At 40.7% G+C, this 23,916-nt stretch overlaps 1 pseudogene; it reads right to left on the reverse strand.

Annotated features, from left to right (window-relative positions):
• Window positions 1–23,916, reverse strand: part of LOC144797975 (polyunsaturated fatty acid lipoxygenase ALOX15B-like) — a 175,930-nt pseudogene that overhangs the window by 84,576 nt on the left and 67,438 nt on the right.

Below are 23,916 nucleotides of genomic sequence, written 5' to 3' on the forward strand. Positions count from 1 at the left end.
TAAAGGAACAAGTACCAGGAGGAGGGCATTACCAACACCACCCCTACAAGCCTAAAAGATCGATGGTCAGGGGCTGACTACGAATGTTTCGGAAAAGCAACATCTCATGAAGGAGGAGGGCTTCACACTGAGGAAGGAAGGAAGGATTGGTAGGTGGAGGCAGATGCTAGAAGCGGAGGTAAATACGGTTCACAAACAGAATATTGAGTTTGAAATATCAACAAACATTAATATTGAGTTGGAAATATCGGGTCGCAGAAATATCGACTGCAAAAATATTGTGGTCAAGAATATCAACTTGGAGGTAAGAAATATAGTTTTTGAAAACATCGAAGTCATTAATATTGTTTGAAAAAATATAGTGGTTTAAAATATCCATGTTTTAATTAGTGTTAAGTATTTTAATATGTATTTTTAAAGTATGTAAACTATTTTTTGTATAAGTATTGCTTATCTTTTTTAATATATGTGTTACATTTTATTTAGTTATCAATTTTATTTTAATTACATTTTGCATTTTTTAGTGAGATGTGGGTGCATAGGGGCATAGGGTGGGAAGTAATTTAATTATAATAAACAAATTATTATTTTTTATTTATTAGTATGTATTTAATTTACATGTTATAGTGTTTATTGTGGGAAGTAATTTATTATTAATGTATTATTAATAAATTATGAATTAATTAGTTGGTAGTTATGTTATTTGTGTCATTGTTTAGGAGAGGTTGTGGGTGAATAGAGGAATAGGGTGGTAAGTAATTTAATTATAATAAATATATTAATATTGGTTATTTATTATTATTTATTTACATTTTATAGTATTAACTGTGGGAATTAATTTATTATCAATTATTTGTTAATTGGTTGTTAATTAGTAATAATTAATTAGTTGGTAATTATCTTCATTGTGTCAGTTTTTTAGGAGTGGATTGTGGGTTTATAGGAGTATAGGGTGGGAAGTAATTTAATTATAATATAATACATGTATTTATATTTTTTATTTTTTTAATGTATTTAATTTTCATTTTATAGTGTTAATTGTAGGAATTAATTTATTATTAATTGGTTTTTAATTATTATTAATTAGTTATTTTGTAATTCATTATGTTAATTGTGTTATTTTTCTAGACTGTGGGTGGTGGGGTTAATAGGGGACTAAAGGTGGGAAGTAATTTATTTATAATTAATTGTTAATTAATGCTAATTATTTAATTACAATTTTAATATGGCAATTATATAGCTAGTTTTAGATGTGAGTTGTGGATTTTATATTTACAGTGGCAAAGGGTGGGAAGTAATATCATTAAATTAATTAATAAGTTGTTAATTGCTATTCATTTATTAATCTAAAATTATTTATGGAAATTGTTTAATGGTTTTTAGGTGCGGTTTATGGTTTTTATTGGAGTAAAGGATGGAAAGTTATTTATGTTTAATGGCTCAATAATTAGTTGATTATTAATATTAATTCATCAGTTCGTAAATATTTATGGTAATTATTTATTTTAAATTTGTGTGTGGGTTTCGGTTTTATAGGGGTAACGTTTGCAGAGTAAATAAATTGTTATCTGTTTTAAGTTGTTTCAATTCATTATTTTTCTTTAATTGATAATTAAATATGTTAATTATGGAGCTACATTTATTTTAAAATGTAGATGTGTGTTGTGGAATGTGTGGTGTTATAGGGTAGGAAATAAAAAAGATTACACTAATGTAATAATTAATGTTTTTTATTATAAATAATTTCTAATAAAAGTAGTTATTTGTTTGTAAGATATTTTTACATTTAAAAAAAAGATCTTCCTAGGTATTGGTTAGATCTTAACATTATAACATGTTCTATCTTTTGTAAATGTTTAATATTTTCATATGTTTTCTTTTTTGTTTTTTAATAACGTTTGTGTTGTAGTTGATATTTTGTTTGTTTTTAATTTTGAACTGACTCCAATTGGAATATTAATATTTAACCCTCTGCTATCCAACACTTTCCCTTCTGTTGCACTCACTGGAGTGGGAATAATAATGTTTACTCATCCACTATCCAAAACATTCCCTACTGATGCAATCACTGGAGTGGGAATAGTAATGTTTATTCATCCACTATCCAAAACATTCCCTACTGATGCACTCGCTGGAGTGGGGATAGTAATTTATACCCCTATGCTATCCAGCACTTTCCCCGCTGTTGCACTCACTGGAGTGGGAATAGTAAGTGTTACCTCTCCGCTATCCAACACTTTCCCCACTGTTGCATTCACTGGAGTGGGATTAATATATTTTACCCCTCCGCTATCCAACATTTTCCCTACTGTTGGATTCACTGGAGTGGGAATATTAAGTTTTACCCCTCAGCTATACGACACTTTTCCGATTGTTGCACTCACTAGAGTGGGAATAGTAGTTTTTACCCCTCCGCTATCCAAAATGTTCTCTTCTTTTGCAATCATTGGAGTGGGAATATTATTTTTTACCTCTCTGCTATATAACACTTTCCCTACTGTTGCTCACACTTGAGTGAGAATAATAATTTTTACCCCTCTGCTATCCAACACTTTCTGTACTGTTGCACTCACCAGAGTGGGAATATTAAGTTTTACCCCTCTGCTATCCAACACTTTCCCTACTGTTGCACTCACTAGACTAGGAATAGTTATTTTTCCCCTCTGGTCTCCGACATTATCCCTACTGTTGCATTTACTCGTATGGGAATAGTAATTTTTACTCCTCTGCTATCCTACACTTTCCCTACTGTTGCACTCACTGGAAGGGGAATAGTAATTTTTACTAATCCGCTATCCAACACTTTCCCTACTGTTGCACTCACTGGAGTGGGAATAGTAATGTTTACCCCTCTGCTATCAAACACTTTCCCTACTGTTGCACTCACTAGAGTGGGAATATTAAGTTTTTCCCCTCAGCTATTCAACACTTCCCTTACTGCTGAAATCACTGGAGTGGGAATAGTAATTTTTACCCCTTTGCTATCCAAGACTTTCCCCGCTGTTGCAATCACTGGAGTGGGAATAGTAAGTGCTACCTCTCCGCTAACCAACATTTTCCCCACTGTTGCATTCACTGGAGTGGGATTAATAATTTTTACCCCTCCGCTATCCAACATTTTCCCTACTTTTGCATTCCCTGGAGTGGGAATAGTAGTTTTTACCCTTCTGCTATCCAAAATATTCTCTTCCTTTGCACTCATTGAAGTGGGAATAGTATTTTTTTACCTCTCTGCTATATAACACTTTCACTACTGTTGCACTCACTGGAGTGGGAATAGTAATTTTTACTCCTCCACTATCCAACACTTTCTGTACTGTTGCACTAATCAGAGTGGGAATATTAAGTTTTACCCCTCTGCTATCCAACACTTTCCCTACTGTTGCACTCACTAGAGTAGGAATAGTAATTTTTTCCCCTCTGGTCTCCAACATTTTCCCTACTGTTGCATTCACTGGTGTGGGAATAGTAATTTTTACTCCTCCGCTATTCTAAACTTTCCCTACAGTTGCACTCACTGGAAGGGGAATAGTACTTTTCCCCCATCCGTTATCCAACACTTTCCCTACTGTTGCACTCACTAGAGTGAGAATATTAAGTTTTTCCCCTCAGCTATCCAACACTTCTTTTACTGTTGCACTAACTGGAGTGGGAATAGTAATTTTTACCCCTCCGCTATCCAACACTTTCTGTACTGTTGCACTCACCGGAGTGGGAATATTAAGTTTGACCCCTCTGCTATCCAACACATTCCCTACTGTTGCACTCACTAGAGTGGGAATATTACGTTTTTCCCCTCAGCTATCCAACACTTCCCTTACTGCTGCACTCACTGGAGTGGGAATAGTAATATTTACCCCACTGTTATCCAACATTTTCCCTACTGTTGCACTCACTGGATTGGAAATAGTATGTTTTACCCCTCCGCTATCCAACACTTTCACTACTGTTGCACTCACTGGAGTGGGAATAGTAATTTTTACTCCTCCACTATCCAACACTTTCTGTACTGTTGCACTAATCAGAGTGGGAATATTAAGTTTTACCCCTATGCTATCCAACACTTTCCCTACTGTTGCACTCACTAGAGTAGGAATAGTAATTTTTTCCCCTCTGGTCTCCAACATTTTCCCTACTGTTGCATTCACTGGTGTGGGAATAGTAATTTTTACTCCTCCGCTATTCTAAACTTTCCCTACAGTTGCACTCACTGGAAGGGGAATAGTACTTTTCCCCCATCCGTTATCCAACACTTTCCCTACTGTTGCACTCACTAGAGTGAGAATATTAATTTTTTCCCCTCAGCTATCCAACACTTCTTTTACTGTTGCACTAACTGGAGTGGGAATAGTAATTTTTACCCCTCCGCTATCCAACACTTTCTGTACTGTTGCACTCACCGGAGTGGGAATATTAAGTTTGACCCCTCTGCTATCCAACACATTCCCTACTGTTGCACTCACTAGAGTGGGAATATTACGTTTTTCCCCTCAGCTATCCAACACTTCCCTTACTGCTGCACTCACTGGAGTGGGAATAGTAATATTTACCCCACTGTTATCCAACACTTTCTCTACTGTTGCAATCACTGGAGTGGGAGTAGTAATGTTTACCCCTCCACTATCCAACACTTTCTGTACTGTTGCACTCACTAGAGTGGGAATAATCATTGTTACCCCTCCCCTATCTAACACTTCCCTACTTTTGCACTTACTGGAGTGGGAATAGTAATGTTTTCCCTTCAGCTATCTAACACTTTCCCTACTGTTGCACTCACTGGAGTGAGAATAGTCTGTTTTACCCCCTCCCCCAGCTATCTAACACTTTACCTACTATTGCACTCGCTGGAGTGGGAATAGTAATTTTTACCCCTCCACTAACCAACACTTTCTCTACTGTTGCACTCACTGGAGTGGGGATATTAAGTTTTACCCCTCCGCTATCCAACACTTTCCGTGTTGCTGCACTCACTGGCATGGGAATAGAAATGTTTTCCCCTCCGGTATATATATATCACTTTCCCTACTATTGCACTCACTGGAGTGGGAATAGAAATGTTTACTCCTCCACTATCCAAAACTTTCCCTACTGATGCACTCACTGGAGTGGGAATAGTCATTTTTACACCTTTGCTATCCAACACTTTCCCCACTGTTGCATTCACTGGAGTGGGAAAAATGATTTTTACCCCTCGGCTATTCAACATTTTCCCTACTGTTGCATTCACTGTAGTGGGAATATTACGTTTTATCCCTCCGCTATCCAACACTTTCCATACTGCTGCACTCACTCGAGTGGGAATAGTAATATTTACTCCACTGTTATCCATCATTTTTCCTACTGTTGCACTCACTGGAGTGGGAATAGTATGTTTTACCCCTCCGCTATCCAACACTTTCCCTACTTTTCACTCACTGGAGTGAGAATAATAATTTTTCCCCTTCGTTATCCAACACTTTCCCCACTATTGCACTCACTGGAGTGGTAATAGTAAGTGTTACCCCTCCACTATCTAACACGTTCCCTTCTGTTGCACTCACTGGAGTGGGAATATTAAGTTTTACCCCTCCGCTGTCCAACACTTTCCCTGCTGTTGTACTCACTGGAGTGGGAATAGAAATGTTTTCCCCTACACTATCCAACACTTTCCCTTCTGCTACACTCAGTGGAGTGGGATTAGTAATATTTACCCCACTGTTAGCCAACATTTTCCCTACTGTTGCACTCACTGGAGTGGGAATACTATGTTGTTCCCCTCCGCTAGCCAGCACTTCCCTGCTGTTGCACTCACTTGAGTGGGAATAGTAATTTTTACCCCTCCACTATCCAACACTTTCTCTACTGTTCCACTCACTGGAGTAGTAATTTTTACCCCTCCACTATCCAACACTTTCCCTACTGTTGCACTCACTGGAGTGGGAATAGTAATTTGTACCCCGCTGCTATCCAACACTTTCCCTGCCGTTGAACTTTTTTACCCCTTTGCTATCCACCATTTTCCCTACTGGTGCACTCAATGGAGTGCAACCTTTAGGTTTAAAGACTAATATATATTTTAATGTTTTAATTTACAATACATTTTTTTTAATTAAATTTTATGTTATGGTATGTATATATATATTTATTTGTAAATGTTTATATATTTATAAAATTTAAAAAAATACATATAAATGAATAGTTTATTATTTCTTTTAAAGTATATATATATTTATATATATATATTTCTTATATTTGTTAAAATGTATGCTAAATCTAAATAATTGTTTTAAGATAATTTTACTATTTAATATATTTATCATTATTTATTACTCATATTTTGTACAGCGATAATTTTTACATCAATATTTGTTTCCGATATTTTTATACTTACAATTATAAATATAGGATGTCGATATTTTTTATATCAATATTGCTGTCTCGATATTTGTGTATGGGGATAATTTTGGTGTTCATATTCTATCAGTGATCCAGTAAATATATTGCCACTTTGGGGCTTTTAAGAAATGGCAAATATTTTGTATTCTATCTCCTGTCAGGAGGAGGAGCTGCCCTGAGAGCCTATTAAAGTAGCAGGATACTCTTAAACGAAGAAGGCCTAGCGATGTAGTAGGAGCTGCTTAAGTTTGTGAAAAGACCGCAGCATGGCAGAGACACCACAATTTAACTACATCAATACCACATAAGGGCGGAAGTAGTGCGTTGGAATGGAAAGAAGTGCCATAGAAGTAGTCTTTGTGATGCTTGGCTGGGACATGGGGTGGGGGTTCAATAGAGAGAGACAAATTGGAATAGTCACAGAGCAGACATGGCACTTGCAACACCCGCATGGCCGGAAAGGGCCTTAGATGACGCACAGATAGCAAGGGAAGCCTAGAAGCTGGCTGCAATGTGCAACCCAACCGGCCTTCACATGCAGCGCATAGACCTGTGTTAGATGGTGCTGCCCAAGATGATTTATGGTGTTGCCAAGCTAGCATAAGACTGTGGATCACTGAGTGTGATGGATATATGCTAACTTTCTTGCATAATTTATGGCCTATATCAATGATCGATTGCTGCCATGATGATTTATGACCAACTAATGATTTAAGATTCCATTTTATTTAACTGTAACCTTTGACCTCCACCCAGGGACTGACCGTCCCTCTCTTCCACCCGCCATTCTTTCAATAAGAGTTGAAGGCACGGTAGTACGAGGTAGCTTCTCTGGGGGGCTCACATTCAACAGTATTTACCACTGATGCATAATACTATAACTGTATTAGGGGCTTTTGTGCCACAGAAACTGAGTTGTTTGCTCAATTAAAGTCAATCGATTAACCACCACAATGTAGAGAATTTATAAAACCTGAACTTCCCAACAAGATAATCAATGACATTTCATTCTGACAAATATATCGTACTTATGACAGTGTTGTATCTGTATCACAAAGCATAGGGTCACATGACACATAGTGGACAGTGTTTTTGGATGCTATGTTAAAAAGTTCCAACTTAATTTTGCTTTGCGCTTACTCTATTGGCATCTGGATTTGGGGAAATTCAATTTGTCTACAACCTGTAGAAGAAATCTTGACATTGTTTCTGCTGGTACCTTAATATTCTGGATTTGGATAAACTGTTGCATTAGGTGATGAAGACAAAGACAGGGAGATGATGGATGGAGCGCTGAAACTTTTCAGACACTCACCCCCAGTCACAGATCTGGTTGAATCCATCATCATTCTTTAGCTCACTTCGCCACCTCAGTTCAGACCCAGCTATAAGCAAATCAGTCTTGACCCTGTGCCGCCTGAAAACAGTCCAGCTCGAACTGCCAAGCCAGTTCTTCTCTGAACCGGAAACAAGCATCCCAGGATCAGTTTCTCTGTAACACCCATCATCATCCAGGCTAGCTGAATCCAGTGGTAAAGTGAGCAAGGGACCCACGTCTGAGCATACCCTGCCAACTTAGGGCAAACAAAGCAAACACAAGGAAATGATGGACGGAGCGCTGAAACTTTTAGGTGTAGAAGAAACACTTGCACCTATTTGCTAAGGACGGTAAGACAATAGGGAAAGCTGCCTTTGGGTTCATTTTAATGTGACTAAATTTCTTAAACTTCACAGAAACGCATCAGAGACTAATTAAGATGCATTCAACCTTATAAACATTTAAGGAAACAACAAACCCCATGACAGGACATCTGCTTTGCTGTGGCCAACTGGTCCTATGGTATCTCTGTGGTTTACTGTGGGCTAGGATGCTACTTGCATGGATGAATGGACTGCTATGATCTCAAGTGATGTCAATGCCAATGACCCAATCCTGTGGACAGCCTCTTGCCAGTGCCCCGGCCTAGCAGAACAGTACGCTAGCTACACTGGCACCAAACATCACCCTTCTAAAGGTTGGATGCAGCCCTACACTTGAAAAATCCCAAAACGTGCTGATGCACACACAGGTAGAAAGCTTCATCTACAGGCAATGGGAGCAGGAGGATAAAGTCATGCCCCACTTCTGTGCAGGTTCAAAATGGAAGAACCACTGAGCATGCACGAGAAGGAAAACGGAGCCAGGCTGGCTCATCCCCCAAAGCGGCGGCTGTGCTGCATCCGAGAATCACTGAGGCGGTCGGCTCTCCAGTCCACTTGCCAGTGATATCGTTAAGTAAAAACAGATCCTAAAAAATATGAGATGAGCTCCCTTGTAGGTCTAATCAATGACCTTGAAGAAAGTAACAAAAAGAAAAAAAGAAACCTGACAATAGACATGGCCACTCGATCGTCCAGAGTATAGTCTGTGGCATACCAACAAAAAACAAACTAAGATGAATGGAAGGAAATCCTTTACGTCCCAGTGTCTGCTAATAGCCTGTAATTCTGGAAAAAAATCATTTAACCTCCCTGTGCCTAAATACACTGAATCTGACCTTGTTTAATAATTGGTGCTCGTTTAAAGCAATCCAAAGCCCCTGGACACTTAGGGGCCTATTACGATGGAGGATTTTCCGCATCCTCCGGGCTGGCGGAAGCCACCGCCGGCCCGGAGGATGCGGAAAATCCTCTGCGGACCCACCAAAGACCCACCGCCACATTAGGATGGCTGGTGGGTCCTGGTTTCCGTCCGCAGCTTTTCCGCCGCGGTTGGCTTACAACCGCGGCGGAAAAGCACTAATATGGTGACGGTGTCTCTCAGACACCGTCAGCCAGATTAGGATGGGCTCTGAAACATGCTTTTCCGCGGCGGCTTTTCCGCCGTGGAAAAGCATGTGTAACTTCACTGCGGGGGCCCGTTACGGGCCCCCTAGGTGAAGGGGGGGTGGGGGGTGCACATGGGGGGTACCTATGGTACCACCCTGCATTTGTATGCAGAAAGCGGCAGGCACCGCGCGGTGCCTGCCACTTGCTACATACAAATGCAATGCGTGCATTTTTAACATTGCTGCGGGTGCAGCTTGAAGCCGCACCCGCCGCAATGTTAAAAATTGAGGATGTGACCGCCAGGGTGGCTGTCACATCCTAATTGCACAGGAGGGAACTCCGCTGCCCATGCGGAGGTTCCCTCCTACTCTATGGTGGGGGACGGACTCAGGTCCGTCCGCCATCATAATGTGCCCCTTAGTGCTATAAAAACTGCACACAAAAAACAGCGTATACTTCTCAGAAGCACACACAAACACTGGTGCTCCCTGCTGCCCTGTACTTGCACAACATTTAAGGCTATTTTGAGGTTGAATCAAAACTGTTCAGCCTAGGCCAAGGTACAATAATTTTAATGCATGGCCATGTTCAATTACAGAGAGAGGAAGCCCTTTGTGTTAAAATCTGCATCTGTAATGGGTTACACAAGTGTATAAATCACAGTGCTGAACCAGATTAAAAAGTGATGTGCCCAAGGATTTCAAGTGGCAAGCTCACTCACTCCTCTGCTATCTACAAACAAACACTCAATCATCCTATGAGCAGGAAAGGAGGCAACAAAGGTATATTACGAATGAATAACAAGCCCGCTAGCCAGAAAAATATTCATACATTCTCTTTTTATAATGAAAAACACACCAGAGTGTTAGATATGGGGTAATCCGTAAATTGTAATTGAATTGTAAAGAGTGCTGGAAGGCCAGCCAACCCTCAGAAATCAAACTGCGTAAGTGAACTTGACTCACACAATGTAAACACTGCCTCCTGAAAGAAAATGTCCTACCTGAAGTAGCATTTTGATTCTTCAATGACCCTCTCTTGAGCTCTTCCAGTGATGTCCAGGATCCCTGAGATTTAAAAAGAGTTTTCAGTGTGGTTTCCACGAATCTAGGAGAATAAAAGAAAATGGTTTTACAAAGAACCATTACATCAAGATAAGTATAATGCATAATGGAAAGGGTAATTGAACATGGTGTTCTGTGTTTTTTCAAGAGATGGATTCTGACAAACAAGAATGCTGTCACTATTTTGAACATTTGCGGATTGTGACAAAGCAGTACAAATTAAGAGAAGCTTTTAAAGGTAACTATGCTAGAAAAAAGGAGGAAAAACATCATATGAAATACATCTGTTCTTCAGCGTGAAAAGGGTAAGATGAAACATTTTCCAATGCAAAAATATTTCTGGAAAAAAGTGTCATCACAAAAACTCTAAGGTTGGGACAATGGGTTAGAAGAGGAGTCAGAAATATCAAACTATTTTTTCACTGAAATAATTACTGAACACATGGAACCACTGGACATAACATCAGTTCAGTTCAATCAAATGATGAGCCTCAAACAGCTGTGATTGTGCTTGGAAAGAAAGACAAAGTCTGCCTAATAAAGAAGGCCTGCATCATTATGAGTCAAAACTGTTATGGGAATAAGAGATGGCCCTGGTAATAGTATGAGTGTCTATTTGCATAGTTAATTAAAACCATTGCAATACAAACATTAAAAATTGCGTCTACATGCAAAAACATTATGTCACTACAAACATTTAAATTCCATATGAATGAAAAAGAACATTATATCCCCACTCACAATTTTTTCTTACAATTTAAAATCATAAAATTTCAATTTTTTAAACGACCATAATTAGAAATAGATATAGATTATATTATGATATTATCTAAAAGACAATTGAGAATCAAATCTTGGCATTTCCTTTTCCACTGCCATCATAAACTTCAAAAGACTACAGTTCAACTGAGGATCGTGGGGTGCAAAGCAGGCAAGAACTGCCTGTCTTCGTGAACGTATCCCTCGTTGGTTAAAATGGGATTTTAGCAGATGCTTTCGTTCTTCCAACAGTTTGTCACAGGAGCACAACAAATGTGGCATGTCCTCAGGCACCGAAACACATAAGAGACAGAGGGAGCCCACCTTATCCTTTAGCCAGCGTGGGAAGTGCCAGATACAGAGTAACAGGCCCAACCTATACTTTAAGAATTTAATTTTGGTTGTTTTTGAATAGCCCAAATCGAGGTAGTTCTGCGGTGCCAGTGTGGAATACGAGTTCAGGATCATCCAGCGGTGTGATCTTTTCGCAAGGGATGCCTTGTCTTCAACCCATGAGAGATGTTTAATTGTTTTCCCGACCAGTTGTTTAAGCGCTATATGACTGTGGTATCCCAAAGCTGATATAAGCCGAGATACGCCAGGCTCCTTTTGAGATACTTTGCGGCTGGTGAGGCTGGGTGTTGTTCTAATTCCATCCATAGATAGTCAGTTAAGGTTCCTTGTTTGTTTTTTTGCGTTTTGTCCCAAGCAGTTATGTACGCCCCTGTCTTGCCAGGAGCTGTTTCTGGACGCTAAACTCTAGCCTGATTTGAGCCGGTGAGGTTTGTTTGGGCAGGCTAAAAATAATCCTATATGCAGCTGTGACTATGTTATCCAAAATCTTGGCATCTCTGCCCCTCTGTACTTTGCTCCCGTAAGTTATTGTTGGCAGTAGTTTAGCTCATATTACTTGTGTCAGAGGCAGGAGAGACGGGCCAGTGAGTTTACTGTTTAATGCTTTTAACACGAATGCTGAGGCAAGGCCTTTACCTCTAATGCAGGTTTTCTGTACAGTAAACTGGCCACTGTTGTTTGTACTCCTAAATATTTGTATACCCCCTATTACTCCTAAATATTTGTATACCCCCTATTACATAAAATGGTGGGTAATGATAATTCCTACCAGATAAAACAACAGTTCACCATAGCCCTTATCAATGTGCGCTCATTAGCCAAACATAGGCAGGAAATAGCCGATGTACTCACAGACAGGAGCATAGACATAATGTTCCTGACAGAGACCTGGCTGGACAAAGCATCTGACCCAGATCTGGTGATAGCCGTTCCACAAGGATTCAAATGCTATAGACTGGATAGAACTGGTAAAAGAGGGGGTGGGATTGCCATAATTGCCAGGGACACTTTTAAAATTCGTACCACAGCAATCCCCTCTACGACATGCGAGGCATTTCATTTTGATATTTACCTGACCCCCTCATACAACTTCAAAGGCATACCATTATACAGACGACCAGAAATTCGGTCAAGATTTCTCACAGAAATTGCCACTATGCTAGAAACCTTAGCCACAGATAAATCTATAACACTGCTAGGTGATTTCAATTTTCACCTAGACTGCAATGAAGATAAAGACACCACTTCTCTGCAATCTGAAATGGAGCTTGTCGGTCTATCTCAGTTGGTGAAAGAACCTACTCATACTGCAGGCCATACCCTGGATGGTATATTTACTAATTTGGACAATATGCTAGTAACCGACGTCCTGCCACTGACTTGGTCTGATCACCACCTGATATCGGCCACTATACAAATTAACAAAACACCCACTGTAACAACACCACTCCCCAAACGAGAATCGTTTAAAGTCTGGAAGGACATTAGTATTCCCAGCCTTAAGGATGCGTTACAGGACTCACTACCTACTTGGGCTAATGACCCAGAAACGGTTATTGAGCAATATCAAACATGGGTGGGCCAGGCAGCTAATAAGCTGGTACCAGTAAAAAGATTGTCCAGGAATAGAAGCTCCCCTTCAGCACCTTGGTATACCGAGGAGCTAAAAAAACTAAAACAGCAATGCAGAAATAAAGAAAGAATCTGGAGGAAAAAATACGATAATGAAAACAGGAAAGTGTATAAGGAATCTCTATCCTAATATAAACTTCTGATCACAGAAACAAAAAAAAGGTATTACACAGAGCAAATTGAAATGCAAAAAATTCAAATAAAAAGCTCTTTGAAATAACTAAACATCTGGTGGGATGTGCCCCAGACCTTAATCCCCCTTGTTCACAAATTTTCTGTGACTCATTGGCATCCTTCTTTTTCACCAAGGTGAATGACATCTTTTCAGCATTCAATCTTGGAGTTAACCATGGAAATGAAAAAGTAAATACACCTTCGTTAAGCAATAACCTCTCTTGTTTTGCAGAGGTAACGGAGGATCAAATCCAGAACATTGTTAAAACAATCAAATCTGGATCGGCCCTGGACCCCTGTCCTCTGAACACCCTTCGTCTGCTAATGGACACTATGATCCCAGTCATTACCCAGATATGTAATCTAATGTTCCGTACAGGTATCTTCCCTAACCATCTAAAAAAGACCTTATTAAAACCTCTCTTGAAGAAGCCTGGCTTAGATAAAACTGAACTGAAAAATTATAGGCCCATAGCAAACCTTCCATTTGTTGCTAAGATAGTTGAGAAAGCCATGAATGTCCAACTTGCGGAATACATTGAGCAATATCATCTGCTCGATGAAACACAATTTGGATTCCGCAAGTCTCATGGAACGGAAACTGCGCTCATTAAAGCGGCGGATGATATTCGACTAATCAGAGACCAGGGTGGCACTGCACTACTGGTTCTCTTAGATTTGTCGGCCGCCTTCGACACGGTTGACCATAAGATCTTAGTCAACCGGGTCGAAAAAATGGGCGTGCAAGGTCTAGCAAAAAAACTATTGGCATCCTTTCTGACAGGGAGATCTCAGGCCGTTACAATGGGCCAGTTCACATCTGCTGAGTTATCACTGCCATGTGGGGTACCTCAAGGTTCATCCCTTAGTCCGACACTATTCAATATATATGTGTCGGACCTCGCAAAAACCATCAAAGCGCACGGGATGAACCTTACCTCATATGCAGATGATACACAGCTGATACTGGCTGTCAGAAATGATGGGGAAACAGTGGCGGAGAATTTTAAAACAGGCATGCTGGCCATTGGACAATGGATGTCTGCAAACTGTTTGAAATTAAATTCCGAGAAAACTGAGGTGGTCACTTTTGGCCACCTCAGTCCCAGCTGGTCCTCAATCTGGTGGCCATCCTCTTTTGGAGCTGTCCCTAAACCAACCACGAAGGTGAGAAATTTGGGTGTCATCTTCGATGACAATTTAAACTTCATGGCACATGCCAATGAAATGGCCTCCACAGCTTTTTATAAATTACGACTGGTTAGGAAGATTCTTCCTTTTCTCCCTAAAAATGTTGGCAAAACATTGGTCAGCGCCCTTGTCCTATCAGCATTGGATTACTGCAATGGCTTGCTTGCAAATGCTCAAGTCAGGATTATCAAGAAAATGCAGACAATCCAGAATGCGGCAGCCAGACTTCTCCTTAACATCCCTAAATTCAAACCAATAGCTGAGACATTGAGAAATCTTCATTGGCTCCCTGTAAGGAATAGAATCAAATTTAAAACACTGTGCATCGTCTACAAGTCATTACATCAGCATGCGCCTCAATTTCTGTGTGACCATCTTACCCCATACATTCCTACGCGGACACTACGATCAGCAAGACAGAATGATCTGGTAGTGCCACGGACTAGGCTGGTCAACTGGGGAGACAGACGTTTCCTAGTTGCCGCCCCAAAGCTATGGAACACACTCCCGCAAACCATAAGATCTAGCCCAAATCTCATGCTCTTCAGGAAGAAACTGAAGACATGGTTATTCGACCTCTGAAAATTGTAAGATCACAAAACTAAAAGATCACATAGGAGAGTATTAAAAGTACAGCGCCAAGACGCCTGCGGGCATTTGTTCGCGCTTAATAAATGTTAAAAATAAAAAATAAATAAATAAATACTGACGTGCCCTCAATACGAGTATTATTTCAAAAACCAGGTGTCTTACTTTTTTTCCTTTTCTTACTGATTGTCGTTGTCTGTGTTTTTTCCAGGTTTATTGTCAGTTCATTTGCATCCGAGTATCCCTGTGTTGTATTCACAAGATGTTGTAGCCCTACTTTTGTATGGCTGATTAGGACTATATCGTCCGCATAGAGATGACACAGTAATAATAGCCCTCCTGATTTTGGTGCATGGGAGTTACAGCTGTTGAGGATCGGGATGAGGTCCCCTAAAAACAAGTTGAATAGTGTGGGAGCTAAAACGCAGCCCTGTTTAAGACCCATGTTGGTTGCTATACGTATTGACAGGAGTGAACCGTCTCCCAACTATCTGGATCCACGTCTTCGTGTGCAGATTAATCAGCAGGCCTAACAGTGGCCTTGGTATCCCCCATCTTTTTAGTTTGGACCATAAGATGTTCTGGTTCATATGGTCGAAAGCAGCCTTATAGTCTATAAAACAGAAGTGAATTGCCATTTTAGTTGTTTCAGCCTTATCTATTAGCATGCCCATTGTTAAGATGTTGGTTGGTTGGTTGACCCCACCGATTTAGTAAAGCCAGTCGGGTTAACCGGAATTAGGGATTTCTCTGTAGCCCAGGCCTGTAGTTCCTCTTAAAGTGTACCTGCAAAATATTTTGCCTCGTTATCCATTAGGGCAACTAGCTGATAGTTTTGAGGAAGAAACTTGTCTCCAGATTTAAAAATGGGAGAGATGATTGAGCCCTTCCAAGAGCTATCAAAATATTTTATTTCCAAAAATAGTGGCTCGAGCGCTGCAGCCCATTCATTTTCCTCTTGTTTATAAAGGATGTACGGAATTCCGTTCTTCCCTTTTTAATTTGGCACCTAATAGTTTTTTGTAAACTTGTCACTCCTTCATTTATGGTTGGTGTAAGACCTTCTTGATTGCCGGTGCACCTAAGCAGTGTCAGTGGTTTATTGTTGACAGAATTTCTTATCGCCTTTTCAATTTCTGTCTCCAAATAAAGATCTCTATTCTGAATAAAATGATTTCTAAGGTTGCTTGCCTTGACTTCTTCTGTGATATTAGAGAAAACTCCATCGTGCATAGGTCTTATGAAGTGGTTTATGGTTTTCCAAAATCTTGCACCATCATTCCATTTGGCGTCCGCAAGTAGTTTTGCCCACATGTTGTCCTCCACAGATCTGTTGGCTTCCCATTTTATTTTTTCTACAATGCCTTTGATTTCCATAAAAGATTGTGTTTTACTATATCCGTGGGATTATACTGCAAATGTCTCATCGTATGATAAATTGATTTTTTTATGCACCTGATGTTCTTTTTATGCTCTCTTGTAAAGTGTTTCATACTGCTGCGCCCCAGTCGCATTTGTGGCTTAGGTCTCGTTGAGTATGCTGCCATAGAGCTAATAAAAAGCTCCCATTTCTCAACTTCACTAGAGCCATTTCTAACGTGGAACAGCTACTTAGCCTTTTTTAGTATGATTCCATTGATCGCTGCTGAGTACTTAATCTTTTTATAGTTGATTTTATAAACTGACTCTTTAGACACCGAGGATAGCTCAAATTTAGGCTTGGTGATATTGAGAGCAATTTCTTGGGGGCAGTGGTTGCTGTCGGATTTTTCCCCTATCCAAAATGAAACCATTTGTTGAATAAGGATAATGAAATAAAGGTATAATCCAGTGTTGTGTTGATTCTAGTCAAGTGAAATGTAGTAGCTGGGGGGTTGTCTCCAGTAAATCTTCCATTTAATGCTCTAATAGTGAAGAGTTCAAGGTCCACTAATATCTGCTTGTCTAGTTTGGTCTATTTAGATATTTGCAACTTCCCTTGCAGTGGTATATCCCAGTCTGAATTTTAGATTAGGTTCTCTTCATCTGTCGAGATTCCCATAAGATTGAGATTAAAGTCCCCAGTGCTCATAAGATCTGTTGATGGTACTTACATAATTCTTTTGCTGCCTTTGATTTCCTTTTTGGATGGACATAGGCATTGATCAAGGTGAGATTAATTCCCCCTGTGCCTGTTACTGGATGTGAGATGAAAAAGTTTACTGCCATTGACTCGGAGGAAGTTGGTCCAACTTCTTTGACTACATGGGCACTTGTGGCTGAAACATAGGTTACTAGACCACCTTGAAGATGACCATATTTCGCCATCCTTGTTGCACCAGTAAAAAAACGCAAGAATCCATGAAGGTGCGGGGGGTCTGCTTGCCATGTTTCTTGCAGTGTCAAAATCTAAAACAATCTTATATAGCTATTAAAATCTGGATCAGACATTTTGGAGGCCAGAACGTTAACATTCCATGAGCATATTCTTAAATGATTTTGCTCACTCGATCTTAAATGTGAACCTGTTTGTCAATTTGCATGGTTGTTTATTGTTCTGGCGGTCCATTTTAGATCACTTAATCCAGTTGGAGATGATGCGCCATCTTGGGTACTTCTAATAATGCTAAGATGTTGCATATTTCTTACTCCACTTATCCCCACTGCTCCTCTAAGTACAGATATTCCGTGCCTGTTTACTGAAACCTGTGCTCCCTCTGATGCTACTGGAGTTAATAATTCCGGGTATCTTGGTTTTGTATAAGGAGTTATTGTTATCAACCAGTTTTTGAATGTTTGGGCCTCTGCAAGTATTTTGTATGCAATTAATGATGTTGTCCATTTTGCTTTAGTTTTTTCGCCACTTGATCCGTCATTGGCTATAAATTCGATAGAAGCTTGCTCCATAGTTGCCACATCTTCCAGGGAGGGAATGTGAGATAGCAGCCATAAGATGTTGCCTCTATTCAGTATGTCATGCCTGCCTTTGGAGATATAATCCGGACTGAGCCATATAGTATTTGTTACGCTTCTTAAATCTTCTGGGCTCCTGGTCTTTTTATTAGTGTGGCTCATTTGTGTGGATTCATATCCTTTTGCTACTGACAGTGTTGCCTGATTTGTGGAAAATGCTACTTCATCTCTCTCTTTCTGACGGATTGTTTGTTGTCCTCTTAGGTTGCACCTTTGGCCATCCTCTCTGTGCCAGGGGGCGTCTAGCGAGGTTCCCAATTCTTTTACGGGTACATGTGTTTCATCTCTTGGGTCCGTCCTTATATGTATCAATGAAGTCACTTGTGTAATAGAAGCCAGTTCACTGTCAGTTATCTCTTTAAGATTATTCGTTGTTGTTTTTACTGGCATCTTAGGCAGTATACGTTGGTTGTTTTCATTCTCAGGCCTTGTTACCGAAGTGCATTCCCCAATTGTTGTTTTATTAACAATAGAATAGATTGTGGTGTCGGTCTTTTGTGAATGTTTCTGCTCAAGCTCAGATTGTGTTTTTCCTTTTTCATTTGGTTGGGAAGTCAACCTAGTCCCTTCCTGATGCGAGGTTTCTACTTCATCATTCTTACTATTCCCAAGGACTTGCGTTTTTTCAGTTTCTCGCTTCACTCTGTTAACAGGCTGCTTTATTGTTTTTGCGGTTACTGTATTTCATTCAGGGGTCCCTGTTAAGCTTATATAATTTCCGGACTTAGGTTTGCTTTGTACTGATGGCGATGACATCCTAAAGAGACGGTTGAATCCTTCATGGTTTAGATTTGATTTTTGATTTCGGCCTTTCTGTTTTTTTGCTCGCCTTTGTTTTGCATTCATTTGTTTATCTACATTATCATCCTGTGAGGGTTCAGGCGTTTGGCCATCTGATGTTTTGATTTCTCTGGCCTCTAGATCTTTAATTGTATGAGCCTGGCCTTCCTTTGTGCCGAAGCATCCTTTTTATTAGCTTTGATTGGTACTGTGTTTTGTCGTATCACCTGTTTCATTTTCATTTTCCGTGAGATCCGTGTGTCCTTCAAGAGAATCTTTATCTGTGCCCTGCGTGGACTTTTTGATTTGAGTGCACAAATCATTCAGCATTGCTGGGAGTGAAGCCAATTTATCAATAATTGGACCACATCCACAAGCTAAATTTGAAACTTGCGAACTTTCGTACTTATTTTGTAGAAGTGTGTTTAATGTACCCAACTTCCCGTCGATGGCAACCACACCGACAGCCAAGGTATCTTATAGCATCAGTTGGGTGTCCATTTTATCTGATTGGTAATGGAGAGCCTCCACCAAGAGTTGCATTGTTTTTAACAAACTAGGCCAAGAACTTCGTATTTTTTAGTGATCCCTCCAGACTTGCTGGATGTATTGTCACATTTTGGTCTCCTTTACATTCCCCCTTATGTTGTTCTTGTTTACATTCAGGTGTCATTCTCGAAGTATTCACAGTTGGCCCACTTCTGCACTTATCCTGGGAATAGGCGGCCAAGAGATCTTCCCACTCTTCCTTTCCCAGGTATGAAGTGACTTCTGTCAATTCTACTGAATCAAATGCTGTCATATCCTCTTTTTCTTTTTCGCCCTCTGCATTTAGCGTTTGGTTATGAACTGTCGCTTGGTCGTTCTGGTGAAGAATTGATGTTGGAGCTGCCAAAGAAATTTCTATTTCTATCCATTCCTCCCTTACCCTTATTTGATCTACTTTGTTATTCGTCGATTATGATTTTGCCTCTGGGCTTCGCTGATCGCATATTGCTGGTACATCAATTGTGCCACGGTTACCAACAATTCTTTTGTTTTGCGTCGGACCGCTGCCACCAACTGTGTAATCGAGGTTTGTTTGCTTTTCTTCTAGATCCTCTCCAGACATTCCTTGTACTTCCATTGATCTGTGTACTTGGATTAAATCAGTGTCAATTGTCAGTTCCTTACTGGTGGTAATAGTTTCATATGTTGTCCGAGTTTTATTACATTGTGGAGTTGATGTTACTAGTATGAGCTGATGGCTGTCGTAATAGTTGTGCTCGGACGTCTCTTTTTGTGAGTAGTTCTCTGTGCGCGAGTAAATTGTAGCAGTTGTAATGGCTGTACTGGCTGAAGTGGAGATTGACGGCCCGGCACTTCTCTCACGTTTGAAAAAAGAGTGTCCCCTGCATTTTTAAAAAAACGAAATTTTGTGTAGATTTTTGGTTGGAACAAGGTCTGGCAGTTTTCTGGATTATTTGAATTATTTAGTTTATTTTTTGTTTCTGAATTAGAAGGCTGCCCGCTCTTTTGTATCCCTGAAATATTTTCATCTGCGGTTATTTCAATTAGGGAGCAGTCCTGTGTTGCAGGCCTGGTTTTGGGTGGAGGTTCCTCACTTGAGCCCTCGAGCATTTTAGAGGTTCGCTTTCGCTTCTTTATGCCCCCTTTAACCATTGTGCCTCCTCGGACCCGACCTGACCTCATGTTACCCTTTGGTTGGTCCAGCTGTATCCAACTATATCGTTCCACAACAGTTCTCCAACAGTTGGTATCTAGTTGGCATATAGTAAAAAAATGTAGGGTTAGATTTGGGTGTTGGCGAAGAGGCAAGGTAAGGTAAGGTAAGGTAATTGCAGTTATTGAGTTATTGCAGTTGTTTTCAGAGCTAGGGTTGGCCCCCAGTTCTCTCTCTCTGCTCACCTCTGGTTATCCTCTGCTCTCTTTTTTTTCAGGGTTAGATTTGGGTGTTGGCGAAGAGGCAAGGTAAGGTAAGGTAATTGCAGTTATTGCAGTTGTTTTCAGAGCTAGTGGTGGCCCCCAGCCCTCTCTCTGCTCACCTCTGGTTTTCCTCTGCCCTCCTTAGTGCACACCTCCGCTGGAGCCTTTAACTTTAGCACACTCCCTAAACTGCTCTCGTGTATTCCTCTTGCTTTCTCTTGCTCATACGGGAAATAGCGGCTCCTGCCCTTCACGCTTCAGCTCTGCCTGCCTGCTGCCAGCCTCAGCTGCAAGGACAGTCCCTCGGCTACAGCCGCTGCGGAAAATGCTCGGCGGCTCCTGCTCCCGCTTCCCACCGCCGTTGCCACCCCCAGACTCTCCCCGCCTGTCAGCAAGGTCCTGAGCCGGCAGCTCCAAGCAGCAAGCAGTAAGCAGCAAAAAAACTTGGACTCCTCCAGCGCGTGAAAAGTGGGATGCTCCCCGCAGAGCTCAAGTGGCGCCCAGTGGCTCCCTGATGAAAACGGCAACAGCAGAGCGGTAAGGCTGTAGCCTGTAGGCAGAAGGAAGCTACAGGAAGTGGAGCAGTGCGGTGCAGCAGCCTCCTAGCACCTTGCTCTCGCTCACGGTTGCACGGTGTCTGGCGTCTGGCTTCTCCAAAAAGGAACTGGAATCAGGGTAACAAGACCCTGGTGATGTTTCTACGTTGGTTGATATGTCAAATTGCTGTCAAGCAGAATTGGTCAACTTGCAGTATTTGCCAAGTTCTGTTGCCTGAATTGCCCACTGTTGATAATTCTCTGTTCGCTCACTAGCTGCATGTCTGTGAGCATTGCTGTGTAACCCCTATGTTTCAGTGGATGGGTAGTAAGTTCAGGTATGCCTTTAAGTATAGCAGAGGAAGCTTTAAAGGTTGATATGAAGTATATAGAGTTACATTATTTAATTTAACACCCTTCTCTCTCCGTGTAATTCAGGCAATTCAAGGAGACAGGAAGAAAGCAGATACAATATTATGATTCTTAAAGCAGGATCCATGCTTTGTGAACACTGGACAGTCCGTGGTAACAGCTAGAGTAAAAGATCTTGACATTGTAAAGAAAAACCTTACTTGAGTCATGCATGATTTTAATTGCAAGTAGCCACTCTTGCTTTCTTATAAGTCCAATTTCTGTAGCAAGTACGGCTCCCTTTAAAGCACCAACATAAATTATTCTGAATGCCACCAGGACACTCAGTACTTGTGAAGGGACGTTGGCAGCAGGGCCAAGATGACGGACGCTTACTAAAGAGGCTCCGCACACTAACCTTGTAATCTTCCTGGCCAAGGGAGAGCAATTAACAATTTCTTGTGGGGATGAGAGTAAGTCAACCAACTTTCAGTGGGGGGGAAATTAAAATTCACAAAATGGAGTGGCTATCTTAGCCTCTGTTTTCTTGGCCGGAGTTCCTTACTGCAGAATCATGAACTAGCTCTACCGTTAAGAATCTGAGAGTCAATACTGGCTATCAACTCTCTTTAGTTCCCAAAATTAGGACAGACGTGAAAGGTTTAGTCCATACTGGCCAGAAATGTACTTCCATTCTTGGGCTGAGTGTTAAGTGTTATCATTTTATTTTGTATGCACTATGACAATGTCCTTGATATCAAGATAACTACTGGACAGATTTATATGTTCCAGATGGCTGAAGACAAAGCTATGTGATTGATTTATGGAGTAAAGAAAGCACATTATGTTGTGCTCCATAGAATTAAGGATACTATGTCTTGCCCATAGAGCTATTTATTACAAAGGCATTTTGTGCCTTAAACAGTCATTAGAAAATACTGCCTCAGAAGACATTTGAGATATTCAGCTCCAATGAGACCCATCTCTCGGAGATACTGTAAAAGTCATTCCAGTGGAGCTTTCTTTGCCATCTTCGTGGTTTCCCTATGCTACATATTGCCTGCGGATAACTAGGCAACTGATAAACTGTTAAAAACGAGCCATTTCAAGTAAATGTATAGCAAAGGATAAGTTACTGCTCTACCGGGTGATGCTTTTCTTTGTGCAGTGGCCAACACTCTACATACATACACATTCTCAATAATAAAACACCAGAATGTTAATCTATATTTGTAATAGGACATGCTCACTTTTATCCTTTGTGTTCTACTTCTCTACAAGTTTCCCCTTCCGATAGCTATTTTACCCTTCTGTGTCTTCTCCTAGTATTATATATTCTACCTCAAGTGGCCTCTTTTTACTCTCTCCTTCAGGTCTTCCATGTCCTATGATTCCCCCCTCCCTTTCTCTATCTTTTAGCTCACTCCTCCCCTCTGTCCTTTCTTCCATGCTATTTTTGTCATCTCTTCTCTACTGGGTTGTCTATCTTTTCCCCCTTCCTTATTACTCGTCTGTGTGTTGCCTGTTTTCCTCTCCCTCTCTTTCTAGTGTCTCTTTATCATCACTGCTACCTTCCCCTATAAATTGTTTCTTGATTGCATATATGTCTCTTTATTACCTCTTTCGCCCTTCTCCCCACTCTTGCTCAGCTATCTCTCACTCACATAATTATTGTTTAATTACCTCTCTTCTACTTCTTCTCCATACCTGTCTCTTTATATCATGAATGTCCCTTTATCTGCTAGCTATTTCCCCCACCCCCTCTGCTCTCTTTCTATCCTGTCTCTGTATCACCATGCTCTCTCCTATCTCCCCACTCTCTCTGCCTTTATCGCAGTTCTTTTTTTATCTGTATATGTCTCTTGAATTACCTTGCTCTCTCCCCACTGTCTCTTTGTCACCTGTCCCTTCATCATGTCCATCATCACTTTCCCCCTCTTTCTCTCTCTCCTGCCCCATTCTCACCTGTCTGTTATTCACCTCCTTTAGCTTGTCCCTTTCTCACTCCTCTCTCTCTCTCTCTCTCTCGCTCTCTCTAACCTGTATGTCTCTTTCTCATGGCTCTCTTTTGTGACTGCTCATGCTCTCTCTAGGCTATTGCTTTCTTGGCTGTCTCTTTATAACCTTCCCTTCTGCCACCATTTTTACCTCTCTGAGTTGTCTTTCACCTCTTTTCACCTATCTCAAACACCTTTCTCCTCCCTATCTCGGGTTGTCTCTTCTACTCTGCAGTCCTTTTTTCACTTCTCTCTTAATCACGCACTCTATCTCGCTCACCTGTCTTCCCCGCCCAGCCCTTCTCGCCCTCCCATGCCCCGCGTGTCCTTTAATCTGTCTCTTTCCCATATGCCTCTATGTCTTTATCACCTCTCTCACATAAATATCTCCTTCTATATCTCTCAACTGTGTTCAACTAATCTTCTTCC

Source organism: Lissotriton helveticus, chromosome 12 (assembly GCF_964261635.1).
Source record: "Lissotriton helveticus chromosome 12, aLisHel1.1, whole genome shotgun sequence".
NCBI lineage: Eukaryota > Metazoa > Chordata > Amphibia > Caudata > Salamandridae > Lissotriton > Lissotriton helveticus.